Source organism: Culex pipiens, chromosome 2, assembly GCF_016801865.2.
Source record: "Culex pipiens pallens isolate TS chromosome 2, TS_CPP_V2, whole genome shotgun sequence".
In the NCBI taxonomy this organism is placed as follows: Eukaryota; Metazoa; Arthropoda; class Insecta; order Diptera; family Culicidae; genus Culex; species Culex pipiens.
In genome coordinates this window covers 168524729-168544392 of record NC_068938.1, presented here as the reverse complement: position 1 = coordinate 168544392, position 19664 = coordinate 168524729, and positions in this window count along the sequence as shown.

Here is a 19664-nt window from a genome sequence, read left to right as displayed (position 1 = left end):
TAGGTAATCAAGACTGTTTCAACGAGTCCAAAACATTGATGATCTGGCAATCCTTTTTCAAGTTATGACCACTTAATTGATATTTATGTACTTTTTTTAAAGCTGGATCTCCCTTATTTGTTTGTAAAAATTTTCCGGATCCATCAACCGATTTTTTGTTTGAATGCCAATCGAAAGGCCTTCCAAACGAGTCCGAACCTGGTAACCCAGTTTAAGTTATGATAGTTATGATTTTTCCAAAAAATTGATAATTCAGATGAAAAATATTTCTAGACTAATTCTTAGGAAGCAGTGAGGAAGGCATCAACCTTATAGGTGTATTAAGTTAGTTTTTTTTGAAAAATTAAAATTACATGCAAAATAATATAAATGACATATTTTTTATGTACATTGAATTGCAATCGAAAAGTTCTTTACAGATTTCGTGATATAGAGCCCCGTTTACAAGATATTACCACAGAAAGTTTGATTTCAGCGAAATATTTGCAGTTTTTCGATTTTTAAAATTAGTGACCATCAGTGACCATTTCTAAAAATATTTTTTTTTTTGAAAAGTTCAGAAAATTTGCTATAAAATTGTCTAAGAGATATTGAAGATTGGACCTCGGGTTGATGAGATACAGCGGCTTAAAGAAAAAGAAACTGGAAAATTGAAGTTTTCTAAGTCTCATCCAAACAACCCTCCATTTTATGGTGCCGATATCTCAGCAACTAATGTTCCGATTTTCAATGTTAAAAACTATATTTTTGCAATTCCGTCGTGAAACTACTTACTTTTCCTGTCATTCTTGAACGACGAAATAGCCTACTCTTCTGTACCAAAAACAACAGAATCGAATAGCAACACTTTTCAAAATAAATGCTGAAAAGTTCTACTTTTCAGCACTGAAATGGGTGCTAAAAAGTTGAACTTGTTTCGAAAAGTAACACTTTTCAACATTTTTTTGATTTAAACGATTTATTGACAAAATACATGAAAATTCGACTTAAAATTTCACTCAATGGGTGTTTTTCGAAATTGCAAAAAATGTTGTATGGAACTCGTTGCAAAACTTGTTTTTTTCAGCACTCTTCGTATTTATCCAACTCGGTGAACCTCGTTAGATAAATGTACGACTCGTGCTGAAAAAATCCTCTTTTTGCAACTTGTTGCATAAACTACTATTTTACATCTTTCATGGACCAAGACTAACATTTCAAAAGGGACAAACATTCAATGTTACCCCCTTTTGAAATGTTAGTCTTGATTTAAAAAAAGGAAATATTGTGTTCGAAAAGATCGGAAAATTTCACAAATGTATAATTTTTTAATTGTCAAAATTGGACACAAAATAGCTTCTTTGGTTAAAGGGAAGGCCCCAACAAAGTTTGAGCCAAATTAAAAATACAAATATAATCCATTTCCGGTTTTGGAATAGAATTGTTCAAAAGCAAAAAAAAACGAAAAGAAACCGAAAATAAACAGCTAAAAGAAACTATAACTTAAACTTGCTTTGAGAAATGATTTTAAATATTTCTTTGTCAAGGTTTTCGATATTTTCCAAAAGACACTATTTTTTCAAAAATTCATATCTCCTAAACCAAATTTTGCACCGGCACACACTACCCGGGCAGACGGTAATAACAAAATCAATAATATTTCAATAACAAATCCTGTTAAAATAACAAAAAGTGTTATTATTTTATCCTGAAGTTCAACATAAAGAAGAACAAATAATAACAGTTCCTGATAAAATAACAAAATTTGGTATTGAAGTGATATTATATTGAAAATGTTTAATAACACGCTAATAAGAGGAAATGTTATACATTTCAAAAAATCTCCTTATAACAAAATTTGTTATTCGTTCGGTATACTGACTTAGGAATAAAATTACCATAAATCGCACAAATGGAAAAGTTTCTAAGTGTCCATAACACAATCTGTTATTATTTTGACAAAGAACTTTGTCCTAAGGTTTCTATACGTGGTGTCAATCCAAAATTTTCGCGAAGCGAAAACGTTACGTGACGAATTCCCCTCTCGGCAAATTTCCCCTCTTTTTGGTGCACGCTGGTTGGATGAACGAACGTTTCCCAATCAGTCAATCGAGAGACGTGAGATTGATGTATCTAAAATCACCCCCACTCTACCTCATAATTTTCGGATCGTCGACGCGGCAAAAAGCGAATAAGGAGATGTAGGAGAATGGGTGCAAAAAGGCGGGGCATACGTCCCCGATCTAAATTAACAAAACTCGGCTCGGTCGGTCCCGAAAATTCAGTCTGTTGCTGGCCGTCGACGAGAACACATCAGGAGCAGATGGCCTGGTGGCCTGGTGGCCCGTTTGCAGACGGCCTGTGGAGGCCCGGGAGCAGATAGCCTGGAGGCATGGACACGCCAAGACATGCCAGCCGGCATGAGCGGGAATTGGAATTGGCCACCACTTGGAGTGGCCGGAGTCCCCGGCGGGTGTTCCGATAGGGGGACTTTTCCCGAACCATAAGAGTTGGGGCAATATGGGTATCAAACTTTAGGGTTTTTGATACTGGACATGAAATTTGACATTTCGGCAGTAGTGGCCACAATCCGGAGTGGCCGGAGGCCCCGGGGATGTTCCGAAGGGGGGACATTTGCCGAACCATAAGAGTTGGGGCAATATTTTGATACTGAACATGAAATTTGACATTTCAGCAGTAGTGGCCACAATCCGGAGGGCCCCGCGGATGTTCCGATGGGGGGACATTTGCTGAACCATAAGAGTTGGGGCAATATGGGTATCAAACTTTAGGGTTTTTGATATTGGACATGAAATTTGACATTTCGGCAGTAGTGGCCACCACCTGGAGTGGCCGGAGGCCCCGGGGATGTTCCGATGGGGGGACATTTGCCGAACCATAACAGTTGGGGCAATATGGGTATCAAACTGTAGGGTTTTTGATACTGGACATGAAATTTGACATTTTTGCAGTAGTGGCCACCACCTGGAGTGGCCGGAGGCCCCGGGGATATTCCGATGGAGGGACATTTGCCGAACCATAAGAGTTGGTACAATATGGGTATCAAACTTTATGGATTTTGATACTGGACATGAAATTTGATATTTCAGCAGTAGTGGCCACAATCCGGAGGGCCCCGCGGATGTTCCGATGGAGGGACATTTGCTGAACCATAAGAGTTGGGGCAATATGGGTATCAAACTTTAGGGTTTTTGATATTGGACATGAAATTTGACATTTCGGCAGTAGTGGCCACCACCTGGAGTGGCCGGAGGCCCCGGGGATGTTCCGATGGGGGGACATTTGCCGAACCATAAGAGTTGGGGCAATATGGGTATCAAACTGTAGGGTTTTTGATACTGGACATGAAATTTGACATTTTTGCAGTAGTGGCCACCACCTGGAGTGGCCGGAGGCCCCGGGGATATTCCGATGGAGGGACATTTGCCGAACTATAAGAGTTGGTACAATATGGGTATCAAACTTTATGGATTTTGATACTGGACATGAAATTTGATATTTCAGCAGTAGTGGCCACAATCCGGAGGGCCCCGGGGATGTTCCAATGGGGGGACATTTGCCGAATCATAAGAGTTGTTGCAATATGGGTATTAAACTTTATGGATTTTGATACTGGACATGAAATTTGAAATTTCGGCAGTAGTGGCCATACTCCGAAGTGTACTTCTGAAATCTGTTTCTGGAAATTTAGAATAACTATTTCGTAATCAATTAAAGCCCTGAATTGGGCAGTTCAGCTCCACTTGCAATTTTCATCCCCTTAGTTCGATAGGACGTTGATATTATGTCTTAAAACTTTACAAATCAAACAGCCTGTTTCAGAGCCACGAAATAGACCACAAAAGAGTTGTCTTGTGTAATTATAAGGGAATTTGGATCGGACGTTCTAATCGAAAATTTCAACAATCATCTAGCAAAGTTCTTTGTCATACTGGTCATGTGTAACATAACCACCTGCACCTTTTTTTCTTTTGTTAAATATGTTTAGATCTTTGGGATAATTTTGTCTAATTTCGTCGGGGTCATTATCTTGGCCATGAAATGGGGTCCTTAAGCTAAAATTATTTTAAAAAGTTGAAATTTTGGAAGCTGATTTTTTTAATTATTTGATATACTCCCTAAGGGACTTTGCTAAAATTGGCTAGAAATATGGGATAATTATGACCAATTTCGTCGGGGTCATTATTTTGGCCATGAAATGGGGTCCTTAAGCTAAAATTATTCTGAAAAGTTGAAATTTTGAAAGTTGATTTTTTTAATTATTTGATATACCCCCTAAAGGACTTTGTTTAAAATGGTTAGAACTATGGGATAATTTTGACCAATTTCGTCAGGGTCATTATTTTGGCCATGAAATGGGGTCCTTAAGCTAAAATTATTCTAAAAATTTGAAATTTTAAAAGTTGATTTTTCTAATTATTTGATATACCCCCTAAAGGACTTTGTTTAAAATGGTTAGAACTATGGGATAATTTTGACCAATTTCGTCGGGGTCATTATTTTGGCCATGAAATGAGGTCCTTAAGCTAAAATTATTCTGAAAAGTTGAAATTTTGAAAGTTGATTTTTTTAATTTTTTGATATACCCCCTGAGGGACTTTGCTAAAATTGGCTAGAACTATGGGATAGTTTTGACCAATTTCGTCAGGGTCATTATTTTGGCCATGAAATGGGGTCCTTAAGCTAAAATTATTCTAAAAAGTTGAAATTTTGAGAGTTGATTTTTTTAATTATTTGATATACCCCCTAAGGGATTTTACTAAAATTGGATAGAACTATAAAATAATTTTGACCAATTTCGTCTGGGTCATTATTTTGGCCATGAAATGGGGTCCTTAAGCTAAAATTATTCTAAAAAGTTGAAATTTTAAAAGTTGATTTTTCTAATTATTTGATATACCCCCTAAAGGACTTTGTTTAAAATGGTTAGAATTATGGGATAATTTTGTCTTATTTCGTCGGGGTCATTATTTTGGCCATGAAATGGGGTCCTTAAGCTAAAATTATTCTAAAAAGTTGAAATTTTGAAAGTTGATTTTTTTAATTATTTGATATACCCCCTAAAAGACTTTGTTTAAAATGGTTAGAACTATGGGATAATTTTGACCAATTTCGTCAGGGTCATTATTTTGGCCATGAAATGGGGTCCTTAAGCTAAAATTATTCTAAAAATTTGAAATTTTAAAAGTTGATTTTTCTAATTATTTGATATACCCCCTAAAGGACTTTGTTTAAAATGGTTAGAACTATGGGATAATTTTGACCAATTTCGTCGGGGTCATTATTTTGGCCATGAAATGGGGTCCTTAAGCTAAAATTATTCTAAAAAGTTGAAATTTTAAAAGTTGATTTTTCTAATTATTTGATATACCCCCTAAAGGACTTTGTTTAAAATGGTTAGAACTATGGGATAATTTTGACCAATTTCGTCAGGGTCATTATTTTGGCCATGAAATGGGGTCCTTAAGCTAAAATTATTCTAAAAATTTGAAATTTTAAAAGTTGATTTTTCTAATTATTTGATATACCCCCTAAAGGACTTTGTTTAAAATGGTTAGAACTATGGGATAATTTTGACCAATTTCGTCGGGGTCATTATTTTGGCCATGAAATGGGGTCCTTAAGCTAAAATTATTCTGAAAAGTTGAAATTTTGAAAGTTGATTTTTTTTAATTATTTGATATACCCCCTAAAGGACTTTGTTTAAAATGGTTAGAACTATGGGATAATTTTGACCAATTTCGTCAGGGTCATTATTTTGGCCATGAAATGGGGTCCTTAAGCTAAAATTATTCTAAAAATTTGAAATTTTAAAAGTTGATTTTTCTAATTATTTGATATACCCCCTAAAGGACTTTGTTTAAAATGGTTAGAACTATGGGATAGTTTTGACCAATTTCGTCGGGGTCATTATTTTGGCCATGAAATGGGGTCCTTAAGCTAAAATTATTCTGAAAAGTTGAAATTTTGAAAGTTGATTTTTTTAATTATTTGATATACCCCCTAAAGGACTTTGTTTAAAATGGTTAGAACTATGGGATAATTTTGACCAATTTCGTCAGGGTCATTATTTTGGCCATGAAATGGGGTCCTTAAGCTTAAATTATTCTAAAAATTTGAAATTTTAAAAGTTGATTTTTCTAATTATTTGATATACCCCCTAAAGGACTTTGTTTAAAATGGTTAGAACTATGGGATAATTTTGACCAATTTCGTCAGGGTCATTATTTTGGCCATGAAATGGGGTCCTTAAGCTAAAATTATACTAAAAAATTGAAATTTTAAAAGTTGATTTTTCTAATTATTTGATATACCCCCTAAAGGACTTTGTTTAAAATGGTTAGAACTATGGGATAATTTTGACCAATTTCGTCGGGGTCATTATTTTGGCCATGAAATGGGGTCCTTAAGCTAAAATTATTCTGAAAAGTTGAAATTTTGAAAGTTGATTTTTTTAATTATTTGATATACCCCCTAAAGGACTTTGTTTAAAATGGTTAGAACTATGGGATAATTTTGACCAATTTCGTCGGGGTCATTATTTTGGCCATGAAATGGGGTCCTTAAGCTAAAATTATTCTGAAAAGTTGAAATTTTGAAAGTTGATTTTTTTAATTATTTGATATACCCCCTAAAAGACTTTGTTTAAAATGGTTAGAACTATGGGATAATTTTGACCAATTTCGTCAGGGTCATTATTTTGGCCATGAAATGGGGTCCTTAAGCTAAAATTATTCTAAAAATTTGAAATTTTAAAAGTTGATTTTTCTAATTATTTGATATACCCCCTAAAGGACTTTGTTTAAAATGGTTAGAACTATGGGATAATTTTGACCAATTTCGTCGGGGTCATTATTTTGGCCATGAAATGGGGTCCTTAAGCTAAAATTATTCTGAAAAGTTGAAATTTTGAAAGTTGATTTTTTTAATTATTTGATATACCCCCTAAAGGACTTTGTTTAAAATGGTTAGAACTATGGGATAATTTTGACCAATTTCGTCAGGGTCATTATTTTGGCCATGAAATGGGGTCCTTAAGCTAAAATTATTCTAAAAATTTGAAATTTTAAAAGTTGATTTTTCTAATTATTTGATATACCCCCTAAAGGACTTTGTTTAAAATGGTTAGAACTATGGGATAATTTTGACCAATTTCGTCAGGGTCATTATTTTGGCCATGAAATGGGGTCCTTAAGCTAAAATTATTCTAAAAATTTGAAATTTTAAAAGTTGATTTTTCTAATTATTTGATATACCCCCTAAAGGACTTTGTTTAAAATGGTTAGAACTATGGGATAATTTTGACCAATTTCGTCGGGGTCATTATTTTGGCCATGAAATGGGGTCCTTAAGCTAAAATTATTCTGAAAAGTTGAAATTTTGAAAGTTGATTTTTTTAATTTTTTGATATACCCCCTGAGGGACTTTGCTAAAATTGGCTAGAACTATGGGATAGTTTTGACCAATTTCGTCAGGGTCATTATTTTGGCCATGAAATGGGGTCCTTAAGCTAAAATTATTCTAAAAAGTTGAAATTTTGAGAGTTGATTTTTTTAATTATTTGATATACCCCCTAAGGGATTTTACTAAAATTGGATAGAACTATAAAATAATTTTGACCAATTTCGTCTGGGTCATTATTTTGGCCATGAAATGGGGTCCTTAAGCTAAAATTATTCTAAAAAGTTGAAATTTTAAAAGTTGATTTTTCTAATTATTTGATATACCCCCTAAAGGACTTTGTTTAAAATGGTTAGAATTATGGGATAATTTTGTCTTATTTCGTCGGGGTCATTATTTTGGCCATGAAATGGGGTCCTTAAGCTAAAATTATTCTAAAAAGTTGAAATTTTGAAAGTTGATTTTTTTAATTATTTGATATACCCCCTAAAAGACTTTGTTTAAAATGGTTAGAACTATGGGATAATTTTGACCAATTTCGTCAGGGTCATTATTTTGGCCATGAAATGGGGTCCTTAAGCTAAAATTATTCTAAAAATTTGAAATTTTAAAAGTTGATTTTTCTAATTATTTGATATACCCCCTAAAGGACTTTGTTTAAAATGGTTAGAACTATGGGATAATTTTGACCAATTTCGTCGGGGTCATTATTTTGGCCATGAAATGGGGTCCTTAAGCTAAAATTATTCTAAAAAGTTGAAATTTTGAGAGTTGATTTTTTTAATTATTTGATATACCCCCTAAGGGATTTTACTAAAATTGGATAGAACTATAAAATAATTTTGACCAATTTCGTCTGGGTCATTATTTTGGCCATGAAATGGGGTCCTTAAGCTAAAATTATTCTAAAAAGTTGAAATTTTAAAAGTTGATTTTTCTAATTATTTGATATACCCCCTAAAGGACTTTGTTTAAAATGGTTAGAATTATGGGATAATTTTGACCAATTTCGTCAGGGTCATTATTTTGGCCATGAAATGGGGTCCTTAAGCTTAAATTATTCTAAAAATTTGAAATTTTAAAAGTTGATTTTTCTAATTATTTGATATACCCCCTAAAGGACTTTGTTTAAAATGGTTAGAACTATGGGATAATTTTGACCAATTTCGTCGGGGTCATTATTTTGGCCATGAAATGGGGTCCTTAAGCTAAAATTATTCTAAAAAGTTGAAATTTTAAAAGTTGATTTTTCTAATTATTTGATATACCCCCTAAAGGACTTTGTTTAAAATGGTTAGAACTATGGGATAATTTTGACCAATTTCGTCAGGGTCATTATTTTGGCCATGAAATGGGGTCCTTAAGCTAAAATTATTCTAAAAATTTGAAATTTTAAAAGTTGATTTTTTTAATTATTTGATATACCCCCTAAAGGACTTTGTTTAAAATGGTTAGAACTATGGGATAATTTTGACCAATTTCGTCAGGGTCATTATTTTGGCCATGAAATGGGGTCCTTAAGCTTAAATTATTCTAAAAATTTGAAATTTTAAAAGTTGATTTTTCTAATTATTTGATATACCCCCTAAAGGACTTTGTTTAAAATGGTTAGAACTATGGGATAATTTTGACCAATTTCGTCAGGGTCATTATTTTGGCCATGAAATGGGGTCCTTAAGCTAAAATTATTCTAAAAAGTAGAAATTTTAAAAGTTGATTTTTTTAATTATTTGATATACCCCCTAAGGGATTTTACTAAAATTGGATAGAACTATAAAATAATTTTGACCAATTTCGTCTGGGTCATTATTTTGGCCATGAAATGGGGTCCTTAAGCTAAAATTATTCTAAAAAGTTGAAATTTTAAAAGTTGATTTTTCTAATTATTTGATATACCCCCTAAAGGACTTTGTTTAAAATGGTTAGAATTATGGGATAATTTTGTCTAATTTCGTCAGGGTCATTATTTTGGCCATGAAATGGGGTCCTTAAGCTAAAATTATTCTGAAAAGTTGAAATTTTGAAAGTTGATTTTTTTAATTTTTTGATATACCCCCTGAGGGACTTTGCTAAAATTGGCTAGAACTATGGGATAGTTTTGACCAATTTCGTCAGGGTCATTATTTTGGCCATGAAATGGGGTCCTTAAGCTAAAATTATTCTAAAAAGTTGAAATTTTGAGAGTTGATTTTTTTAATTATTTGATATACCCCCTAAGGGATTTTACTAAAATTGGATAGAACTATAAAATAATTTTGACCAATTTCGTCTGGGTCATTATTTTGGCCATGAAATGGGGTCCTTAAGCTAAAATTATTCTAAAAAGTTGAAATTTTAAAAGTTGATTTTTCTAATTATTTGATATACCCCCTAAAGGACTTTGTTTAAAATGGTTAGAATTATGGGATAATTTTGTCTAATTTCGTCGGGGTCATTATCTTGGCCATGAAATGGGGTCCTTAAGCTAAAATTATTCTAAAAAGTTGAAATTTTAAAAGTTGATTTTTCTAATTATTTGATATACCCCCTAAAGGACTTTGTTTAAAATGGTTAGAATTATGGGATAATTTTGACCAATTTCGTCGGGGTCATTATTTTGGCCATGAAATGGGGTCCTTAAGCTAAAATTATTCTGAAAAGTTGAAATTTTGAAAGTTGATTTTTTTAATTATTTGATATACCCCCTAAAGGACTTTGTTTAAAATGGTTAGAACTATGGGATAATTTTGACCAATTTCGTCAGGGTCATTATTTTGGCCATGAAATGGGGTCCTTAAGCTAAAATTATTCTAAAAATTTGAAATTTTAAAAGTTGATTTTTCTAATTATTTGATATACCCCCTAAAGGACTTTGTTTAAAATGGTTAGAACTATGGGATAATTTTGACCAATTTCGTCAGGGTCATTATTTTGGCCATGAAATGGGGTCCTTAAGCTAAAATTATTCTAAAAATTTGAAATTTTAAAAGTTGATTTTTCTAATTATTTGATATACCCCCTAAAGGACTTTGTTTAAAATGGTTAGAACTATGGGATAATTTTGACCAATTTCGTCGGGGTCATTATTTTGGCCATGAAATGGGGTCCTTAAGCTAAAATTATTCTGAAAAGTTGAAATTTTGAAAGTTGATTTTTTTAATTTTTTGATATACCCCCTGAGGGACTTTGCTAAAATTGGCTAGAACTATGGGATAGTTTTGACCAATTTCGTCAGGGTCATTATTTTGGCCATGAAATGGGGTCCTTAAGCTAAAATTATTCTAAAAAGTTGAAATTTTGAGAGTTGATTTTTTTAATTATTTGATATACCCCCTAAGGGATTTTACTAAAATTGGATAGAACTATAAAATAATTTTGACCAATTTCGTCTGGGTCATTATTTTGGCCATGAAATGGGGTCCTTAAGCTAAAATTATTCTAAAAAGTTGAAATTTTAAAAGTTGATTTTTCTAATTATTTGATATACCCCCTAAAGGACTTTGTTTAAAATGGTTAGAATTATGGGATAATTTTGTCTTATTTCGTCGGGGTCATTATTTTGGCCATGAAATGGGGTCCTTAAGCTAAAATTATTCTAAAAAGTTGAAATTTTGAAAGTTGATTTTTTTAATTATTTGATATACCCCCTAAAAGACTTTGTTTAAAATGGTTAGAACTATGGGATAATTTTGACCAATTTCGTCAGGGTCATTATTTTGGCCATGAAATGGGGTCCTTAAGCTAAAATTATTCTAAAAATTTGAAATTTTAAAAGTTGATTTTTCTAATTATTTGATATACCCCCTAAAGGACTTTGTTTAAAATGGTTAGAACTATGGGATAATTTTGACCAATTTCGTCGGGGTCATTATTTTGGCCATGAAATGGGGTCCTTAAGCTAAAATTATTCTAAAAAGTTGAAATTTTGAGAGTTGATTTTTTTAATTATTTGATATACCCCCTAAGGGATTTTACTAAAATTGGATAGAACTATAAAATAATTTTGACCAATTTCGTCTGGGTCATTATTTTGGCCATGAAATGGGGTCCTTAAGCTAAAATTATTCTAAAAAGTTGAAATTTTAAAAGTTGATTTTTCTAATTATTTGATATACCCCCTAAAGGACTTTGTTTAAAATGGTTAGAATTATGGGATAATTTTGTCTAATTTCGTCGGGGTCATTATCTTGGCCATGAAATGGGGTCCTTAAGCTAAAATTATTCTAAAAAGTTGAAATTTTAAAAGTTGATTTTTCTAATTATTTGATATACCCCCTAAAGGACTTTGTTTAAAATGGTTAGAATTATGGGATAATTTTGTCTAATTTCGTCGGGGTCATTATCTTGGCCATGAAATGGGGTCCTTAAGCTAAAATTATTCTAAAAAGTTGAAATTTTGAAAGTTGATTTTTTTAATTATTTGATATACTCCCTAAGGGACTTTGCTAAAATTGGCTAGAAATATGGGATAATTATGACCAATTTCGTCGGGGTCATTATTTTGGCCATGAAATGGGGTCCTTAAGCTAAAATTATTCTGAAAAGTTGAAATTTTGAAAGTTGATTTTTTTAATTATTTGATATACCCCCTAAAAGACTTTGTTTAAAATGGTTAGAACTATGGGATAATTTTGACCAATTTCGTCAGGGTCATTATTTTGGCCATGAAATGGGGTCCTTAAGCTAAAATTATTCTAAAAATTTGAAATTTTAAAAGTTGATTTTTCTAATTATTTGACATACCCCCTAAAGGACTTTGTTTAAAATGGTTAGAACTATGGGATAATTTTGACCAATTTCGTCGGGGTCATTATTTTGGCCATGAAATGGGGTCCTTAAGCTAAAATTATTCTGAAATGTTGAAATTTTGAAAGTTGATTTTTTTAATTATTTGATATACCCCCTAAAGGACTTTGTTTAAAATGGTTAGAACTATGGGATAATTTTGACCAATTTCGTCAGGGTCATTATTTTGGCCATGAAATGGGGTCCTTAAGCTTAAATTATTCTAAAAATTTGAAATTTTAAAAGTTGATTTTTCTAATTATTTGATATACCCCCTAAAGGACTTTGTTTAAAATGGTTAGAACTATGGGATAATTTTGACCAATTTCGTCGGGGTCATTATTTTGGCCATGAAATGGGGTCCTTAAGCTAAAATTATTCTGAAAAGTTGAAATTTTGAAAGTTGATTTTTTTAATTTTTTGATATACCCCCTGAGGGACTTTGCTAAAATTGGCTAGAACTATGGGATAGTTTTGACCAATTTCGTCAGGGTCATTATTTTGGCCATGAAATGGGGTCCTTAAGCTAAAATTATTCTAAAAAGTTGAAATTTTGAGAGTTGATTTTTTTAATTATTTGATATACCCCCTAAGGGATTTTACTAAAATTGGATAGAACTATAAAATAATTTTGACCAATTTCGTCTGGGTCATTATTTTGGCCATGAAATGGGGTCCTTAAGCTAAAATTATTCTAAAAAGTTGAAATTTTAAAAGTTGATTTTTCTAATTATTTGATATACCCCCTAAAGGACTTTGTTTAAAATGGTTAGAATTATGGGATAATTTTGTCTAATTTCGTCGGGGTCATTATCTTGGCCATGAAATGGGGTCCTTAAGCTAAAATTATTCTAAAAAGTTGAAATTTTAAAAGTTGATTTTTCTAATTATTTGATATACCCCCTAAAGGACTTTGTTTAAAATGGTTAGAATTATGGGATAATTTTGTCTAATTTCGTCGGGGTCATTATTTTGGCCATGAAATGGGGTCCTTAAGCTAAAATTATTCTGAAAAGTTGAAATTTTGAAAGTTGATTTTTTTAATTATTTGATATACCCCCTAAAGGACTTTGTTTAAAATGGTTAGAACTATGGGATAATTTTGACCAATTTCGTCAGGGTCATTATTTTGGCCATGAAATGGGGTCCTTAAGCTTAAATTATTCTAAAAATTTGAAATTTTAAAAGTTGATTTTTCTAATTATTTGATATACCCCCTAAAGGACTTTGTTTAAAATGGTTAGAACTATGGGATAATTTTGACCAATTTCGTCGGGGTCATTATTTTGGCCATGAAATGGGGTCCTTAAGCTAAAATTATTCTAAAAAGTTGAAATTTTAAAAGTTGATTTTTCTAATTATTTGATATACCCCCTAAAGGACTTTGTTTAAAATGGTTAGAACTATGGGATAATTTTGACCAATTTCGTCAGGGTCATTATTTTGGCCATGAAATGGGGTCCTTAAGCTAAAATTATTCTAAAAATTTGAAATTTTAAAAGTTGATTTTTTTAATTATTTGATATACCCCCTAAAGGACTTTGTTTAAAATGGTTAGAACTATGGGATAATTTTGACCAATTTCGTCAGGGTCATTATTTTGGCCATGAAATGGGGTCCTTAAGCTTAAATTATTCTAAAAATTTGAAATTTTAAAAGTTGATTTTTCTAATTATTTGATATACCCCCTAAAGGACTTTGTTTAAAATGGTTAGAACTATGGGATAATTTTGTCTAATTTCGTCGGGGTCATTATTTTGGCCATGAAATGGGGTCCTTAAGCTAAAATTATTCTGAAAAGTTGAAATTTTGAAAGTTGATTTTTTTAATTATTTGATATACCCCCTAAAGGACTTTGTTTAAAATGGTTAGAACTATGGGATAATTTTGACCAATTTCGTCAGGGTCATTATTTTGGCCATGAAATGGGGTCCTTAAGCTTAAATTATTCTAAAAATTTGAAATTTTAAAAGTTGATTTTTCTAATTATTTGATATACCCCCTAAAGGACTTTGTTTAAAATGGTTAGAACTATGGGATAATTTTGACCAATTTCGTCGGGGTCATTATTTTGGCCATGAAATGGGGTCCTTAAGCTAAAATTATTCTAAAAAGTTGAAATTTTAAAAGTTGATTTTTCTAATTATTTGATATACCCCCTAAAGGACTTTGTTTAAAATGGTTAGAACTATGGGATAATTTTGACCAATTTCGTCAGGGTCATTATTTTGGCCATGAAATGGGGTCCTTAAGCTAAAATTATTCTAAAAATTTGAAATTTTAAAAGTTGATTTTTCTAATTATTTGACATACCCCCTAAAGGACTTTGTTTAAAATGGTTAGAACTATGGGATAATTTTGACCAATTTCGTCGGGGTCATTATTTTGGCCATGAAATGGGGTCCTTAAGCTAAAATTATTCTGAAAAGTTGAAATTTTGAAAGTTGATTTTTTTAATTATTTGATATACCCCCTAAAGGACTTTGTTTAAAATGGTTAGAACTATGGGATAATTTTGACCAATTTCGTCAGGGTCATTATTTTGGCCATGAAATGGGGTCCTTAAGCTTAAATTATTCTAAAAATTTGAAATTTTAAAAGTTGATTTTTCTAATTATTTGATATACCCCCTAAAGGACTTTGTTTAAAATGGTTAGAACTATGGGATAATTTTGACCAATTTCGTCGGGGTCATTATTTTGGCCATGAAATGGGGTCCTTAAGCTAAAATTATTCTGAAAAGTTGAAATTTTGAAAGTTGATTTTTTTAATTTTTTGATATACCCCCTGAGGGACTTTGCTAAAATTGGCTAGAACTATGGGATAGTTTTGACCAATTTCGTCAGGGTCATTATTTTGGCCATGAAATGGGGTCCTTAAGCTAAAATTATTCTAAAAAGTTGAAATTTTGAGAGTTGATTTTTTTAATTATTTGATATACCCCCTAAGGGATTTTACTAAAATTGGATAGAACTATAAAATAATTTTGACCAATTTCGTCTGGGTCATTATTTTGGCCATGAAATGGGGTCCTTAAGCTAAAATTATTCTAAAAAGTTGAAATTTTAAAAGTTGATTTTTCTAATTATTTGATATACCCCCTAAAGGACTTTGTTTAAAATGGTTAGAATTATGGGATAATTTTGTCTAATTTCGTCGGGGTCATTATTTTGGCCATGAAATGGGGTCCTTAAGCTAAAATTATTCTGAAAAGTTGAAATTTTGAAAGTTGATTTTTTTAATTATTTGATATACCCCCTAAAGGACTTTGTTTAAAATGGTTAGAACTATGGGATAATTTTGACCAATTTCGTCAGGGTCATTATTTTGGCCATGAAATGGGGTCCTTAAGCTTAAATTATTCTAAAAATTTGAAATTTTAAAAGTTGATTTTTCTAATTATTTGATATACCCCCTAAAGGACTTTGTTTAAAATGGTTAGAACTATGGGATAATTTTGACCAATTTCGTCGGGGTCATTATTTTGGCCATGAAATGGGGTCCTTAAGCTAAAATTATTCTAAAAAGTTGAAATTTTAAAAGTTGATTTTTCTAATTATTTGATATACCCCCTAAAGGACTTTGTTTAAAATGGTTAGAACTATGGGATAATTTTGACCAATTTCGTCAGGGTCATTATTTTGGCCATGAAATGGGGTCCTTAAGCTAAAATTATTCTAAAAATTTGAAATTTTAAAAGTTGATTTTTTTAATTATTTGATATACCCCCTAAAGGACTTTGTTTAAAATGGTTAGAACTATGGGATAATTTTGACCAATTTCGTCAGGGTCATTATTTTGGCCATGAAATGGGGTCCTTAAGCTTAAATTATTCTAAAAATTTGAAATTTTAAAAGTTGATTTTTCTAATTATTTGATATACCCCCTAAAGGACTTTGTTTAAAATGGTTAGAACTATGGGATAATTTTGTCTAATTTCGTCGGGGTCATTATTTTGGCCATGAAATGGGGTCCTTAAGCTAAAATTATTCTGAAAAGTTGAAATTTTGAAAGTTGATTTTTTTAATTATTTGATATACCCCCTAAAGGACTTTGTTTAAAATGGTTAGAACTATGGGATAATTTTGACCAATTTCGTCAGGGTCATTATTTTGGCCATGAAATGGGGTCCTTAAGCTAAAATTATTCTGAAAAGTTGAAATTTTGAAAGTTGATTTTTTTAATTATTTGATATACCCCCTAAAGGACTTTGTTTAAAATGGTTAGAATTATGGGATAATTTTGTCTAATTTCGTCGGGGTCATTATTTTGGCCATGAAATGGGGTCCTTAAGCTAAAATTATTCTGAAAAGTTGAAATTTTGAAAGTTGATTTTTTTAATTATTTGATATACCCCCTAAAGGACTTTGTTTAAAATGGTTAGAACTATGGGATAATTTTGACCAATTTCGTCAGGGTCATTATTTTGGCCATGAAATGGGGTCCTTAAGCTTAAATTATTCTAAAAATTTGAAATTTTAAAAGTTGATTTTTCTAATTATTTGATATACCCCCTAAAGGACTTTGTTTAAAATGGTTAGAACTATGGGATAATTTTGACCAATTTCGTCGGGGTCATTATTTTGGCCATGAAATGGGGTCCTTAAGCTAAAATTATTCTAAAAAGTTGAAATTTTAAAAGTTGATTTTTCTAATTATTTGATATACCCCCTAAAGGACTTTGTTTAAAATGGTTAGAACTATGGGATAATTTTGACCAATTTCGTCAGGGTCATTATTTTGGCCATGAAATGGGGTCCTTAAGCTAAAATTATTCTAAAAATTTGAAATTTTAAAAGTTGATTTTTTTAATTATTTGATATACCCCCTAAAGGACTTTGTTTAAAATGGTTAGAACTATGGGATAATTTTGACCAATTTCGTCAGGGTCATTATTTTGGCCATGAAATGGGGTCCTTAAGCTAAAATTATTCTAAAAAGTAGAAATTTTAAAAGTTGATTTTTTTAATTATTTGATATACCCCCTAAGGGATTTTACTAAAATTGGATAGAACTATAAAATAATTTTGACCAATTTCGTCTGGGTCATTATTTTGGCCATGAAATGGGGTCCTTAAGCTAAAATTATTCTAAAAAGTTGAAATTTTAAAAGTTGATTTTTCTAATTATTTGATATACCCCCTAAAGGACTTTGTTTAAAATGGTTAGAATTATGGGATAATTTTGTCTAATTTCGTCAGGGTCATTATTTTGGCCATGAAATGGGGTCCTTAAGCTAAAATTATTCTGAAAAGTTGAAATTTTGAAAGTTGATTTTTTTAATTTTTTGATATACCCCCTGAGGGACTTTGCTAAAATTGGCTAGAACTATGGGATAGTTTTGACCAATTTCGTCAGGGTCATTATTTTGGCCATGAAATGGGGTCCTTAAGCTAAAATTATTCTAAAAAGTTGAAATTTTGAGAGTTGATTTTTTTAATTATTTGATATACCCCCTAAGGGATTTTACTAAAATTGGATAGAACTATAAAATAATTTTGACCAATTTCGTCTGGGTCATTATTTTGGCCATGAAATGGGGTCCTTAAGCTAAAATTATTCTAAAAAGTTGAAATTTTAAAAGTTGATTTTTCTAATTATTTGATATACCCCCTAAAGGACTTTGTTTAAAATGGTTAGAATTATGGGATAATTTTGTCTAATTTCGTCGGGGTCATTATTTTGGCCATGAAATGGGGTCCTTAAGCTAAAATTATTCTGAAAAGTTGAAATTTTGAAAGTTGATTTTTTTAATTATTTGATATACCCCCTAAAGGACTTTGTTTAAAATGGTTAGAACTATGGGATAATTTTGACCAATTTCGTCAGGGTCATTATTTTGGCCATGAAATGGGGTCCTTAAGCTTAAATTATTCTAAAAATTTGAAATTTTAAAAGTTGATTTTTCTAATTATTTGATATACCCCCTAAAGGACTTTGTTTAAAATGGTTAGAATTATGGGATAATTTTGTCTAATTTCGTCTGGGTCATTATTTTGGCCATGAAATGGGGTCCTTAAGCTAAAATTATTCTAAAAAGTTGAAATTTTAAAAGTTGATTTTTCTAATTATTTGATATACCCCCTAAAGGACTTTGTTTAAAATGGTTAGAATTATGGGATAATTTTGTCTAATTTCGTCAGGGTCATTATTTTGGCCATGAAATGGGGTCTTTAAGCTAAAATTATTCTGAAAAGTTGAAATTTTGAAAGTTGATTTTTTTAATTTTTTGATATACCCCCTGAGGGACTTTGCTAAAATTGGCTAGAACTATGGGATAGTTTTGACCAATTTCGTCAGGGTCATTATTTTGGCCATGAAATGGGGTCCTTAAGCTAAAATTATTCTAAAAAGTTGAAATTTTGAGAGTTGATTTTTTTAATTATTTGATATACCCCCTAAGGGATTTTACTAAAATTGGATAGAACTATAAAATAATTTTGACCAATTTCGTCTGGGTCATTATTTTGGCCATGAAATGGGGTCCTTAAGCTAAAATTATTCTAAAAAGTTGAAATTTTAAAAGTTGATTTTTCTAATTATTTGATATACCCCCTAAAGGACTTTGTTTAAAATGGTTAGAATTATGGGATAATTTTGTCTAATTTCGTCGGGGTCATTATTTTGGCCATGAAATGGGGTCCTTAAGCTAAAATTATTCTGAAAAGTTGAAATTTTGAAAGTTGATTTTTTTAATTATTTGATATACCCCCTAAAGGACTTTGTTTAAAATGGTTAGAACTATGGGATAATTTTGACCAATTTCGTCAGGGTCATTATTTTGGCCATGAAATGGGGTCCTTAAGCTAAAATTATTCTAAAAATTTGAAATTTTAAAAGTTGATTTTTCTAATTATTTGATATACCCCCTAAAGGACTTTGTTTAAAATGGTTAGAACTATGGGATAATTTTGACCAATTTCGTCGGGGTCATTATTTTGGCCATGAAATGGGGTCCTTAAGCTAAAATTATTCTGAAAAGTTGAAATTTTGAAAGTTGATTTTTTTAATTTTTTGATATACCCCCTGAGGGACTTTGCTAAAATTGGCTAGAACTATGGGATAGTTTTGACCAATTTCGTCAGGGTCATTATTTTGGCCATGAAATGGGGTCCTTAAGCTAAAATTATTCTAAAAAGTTGAAATTTTGAGAGTTGATTTTTTTAATTATTTGATATACCCCCTAAGGGATTTTACTAAAATTGGCTAGAACTATGAAATAATTTTGACCAATTTCTTCTGGGTCATTATTTTGGCCATGAAATGGGGTCCTTAAGCTAAAATTATTCTAAAAAGTTAAATTTTAAAAGTTGATTTTTCTAATTATTTGATATACTCCCTAAAGGACTTTGTTTAAAATGGTTAGAACTATGGGATAATTTTGTCTAATTTCGTCGGGGTCATTATCTTGGTCATGAAATGGGGTCCTTAAGCTAAAATTATTTTAAAAAGTTGAAATTTTGGGAGCTGATTTTTTTAATTATTTGATATACTCCCTA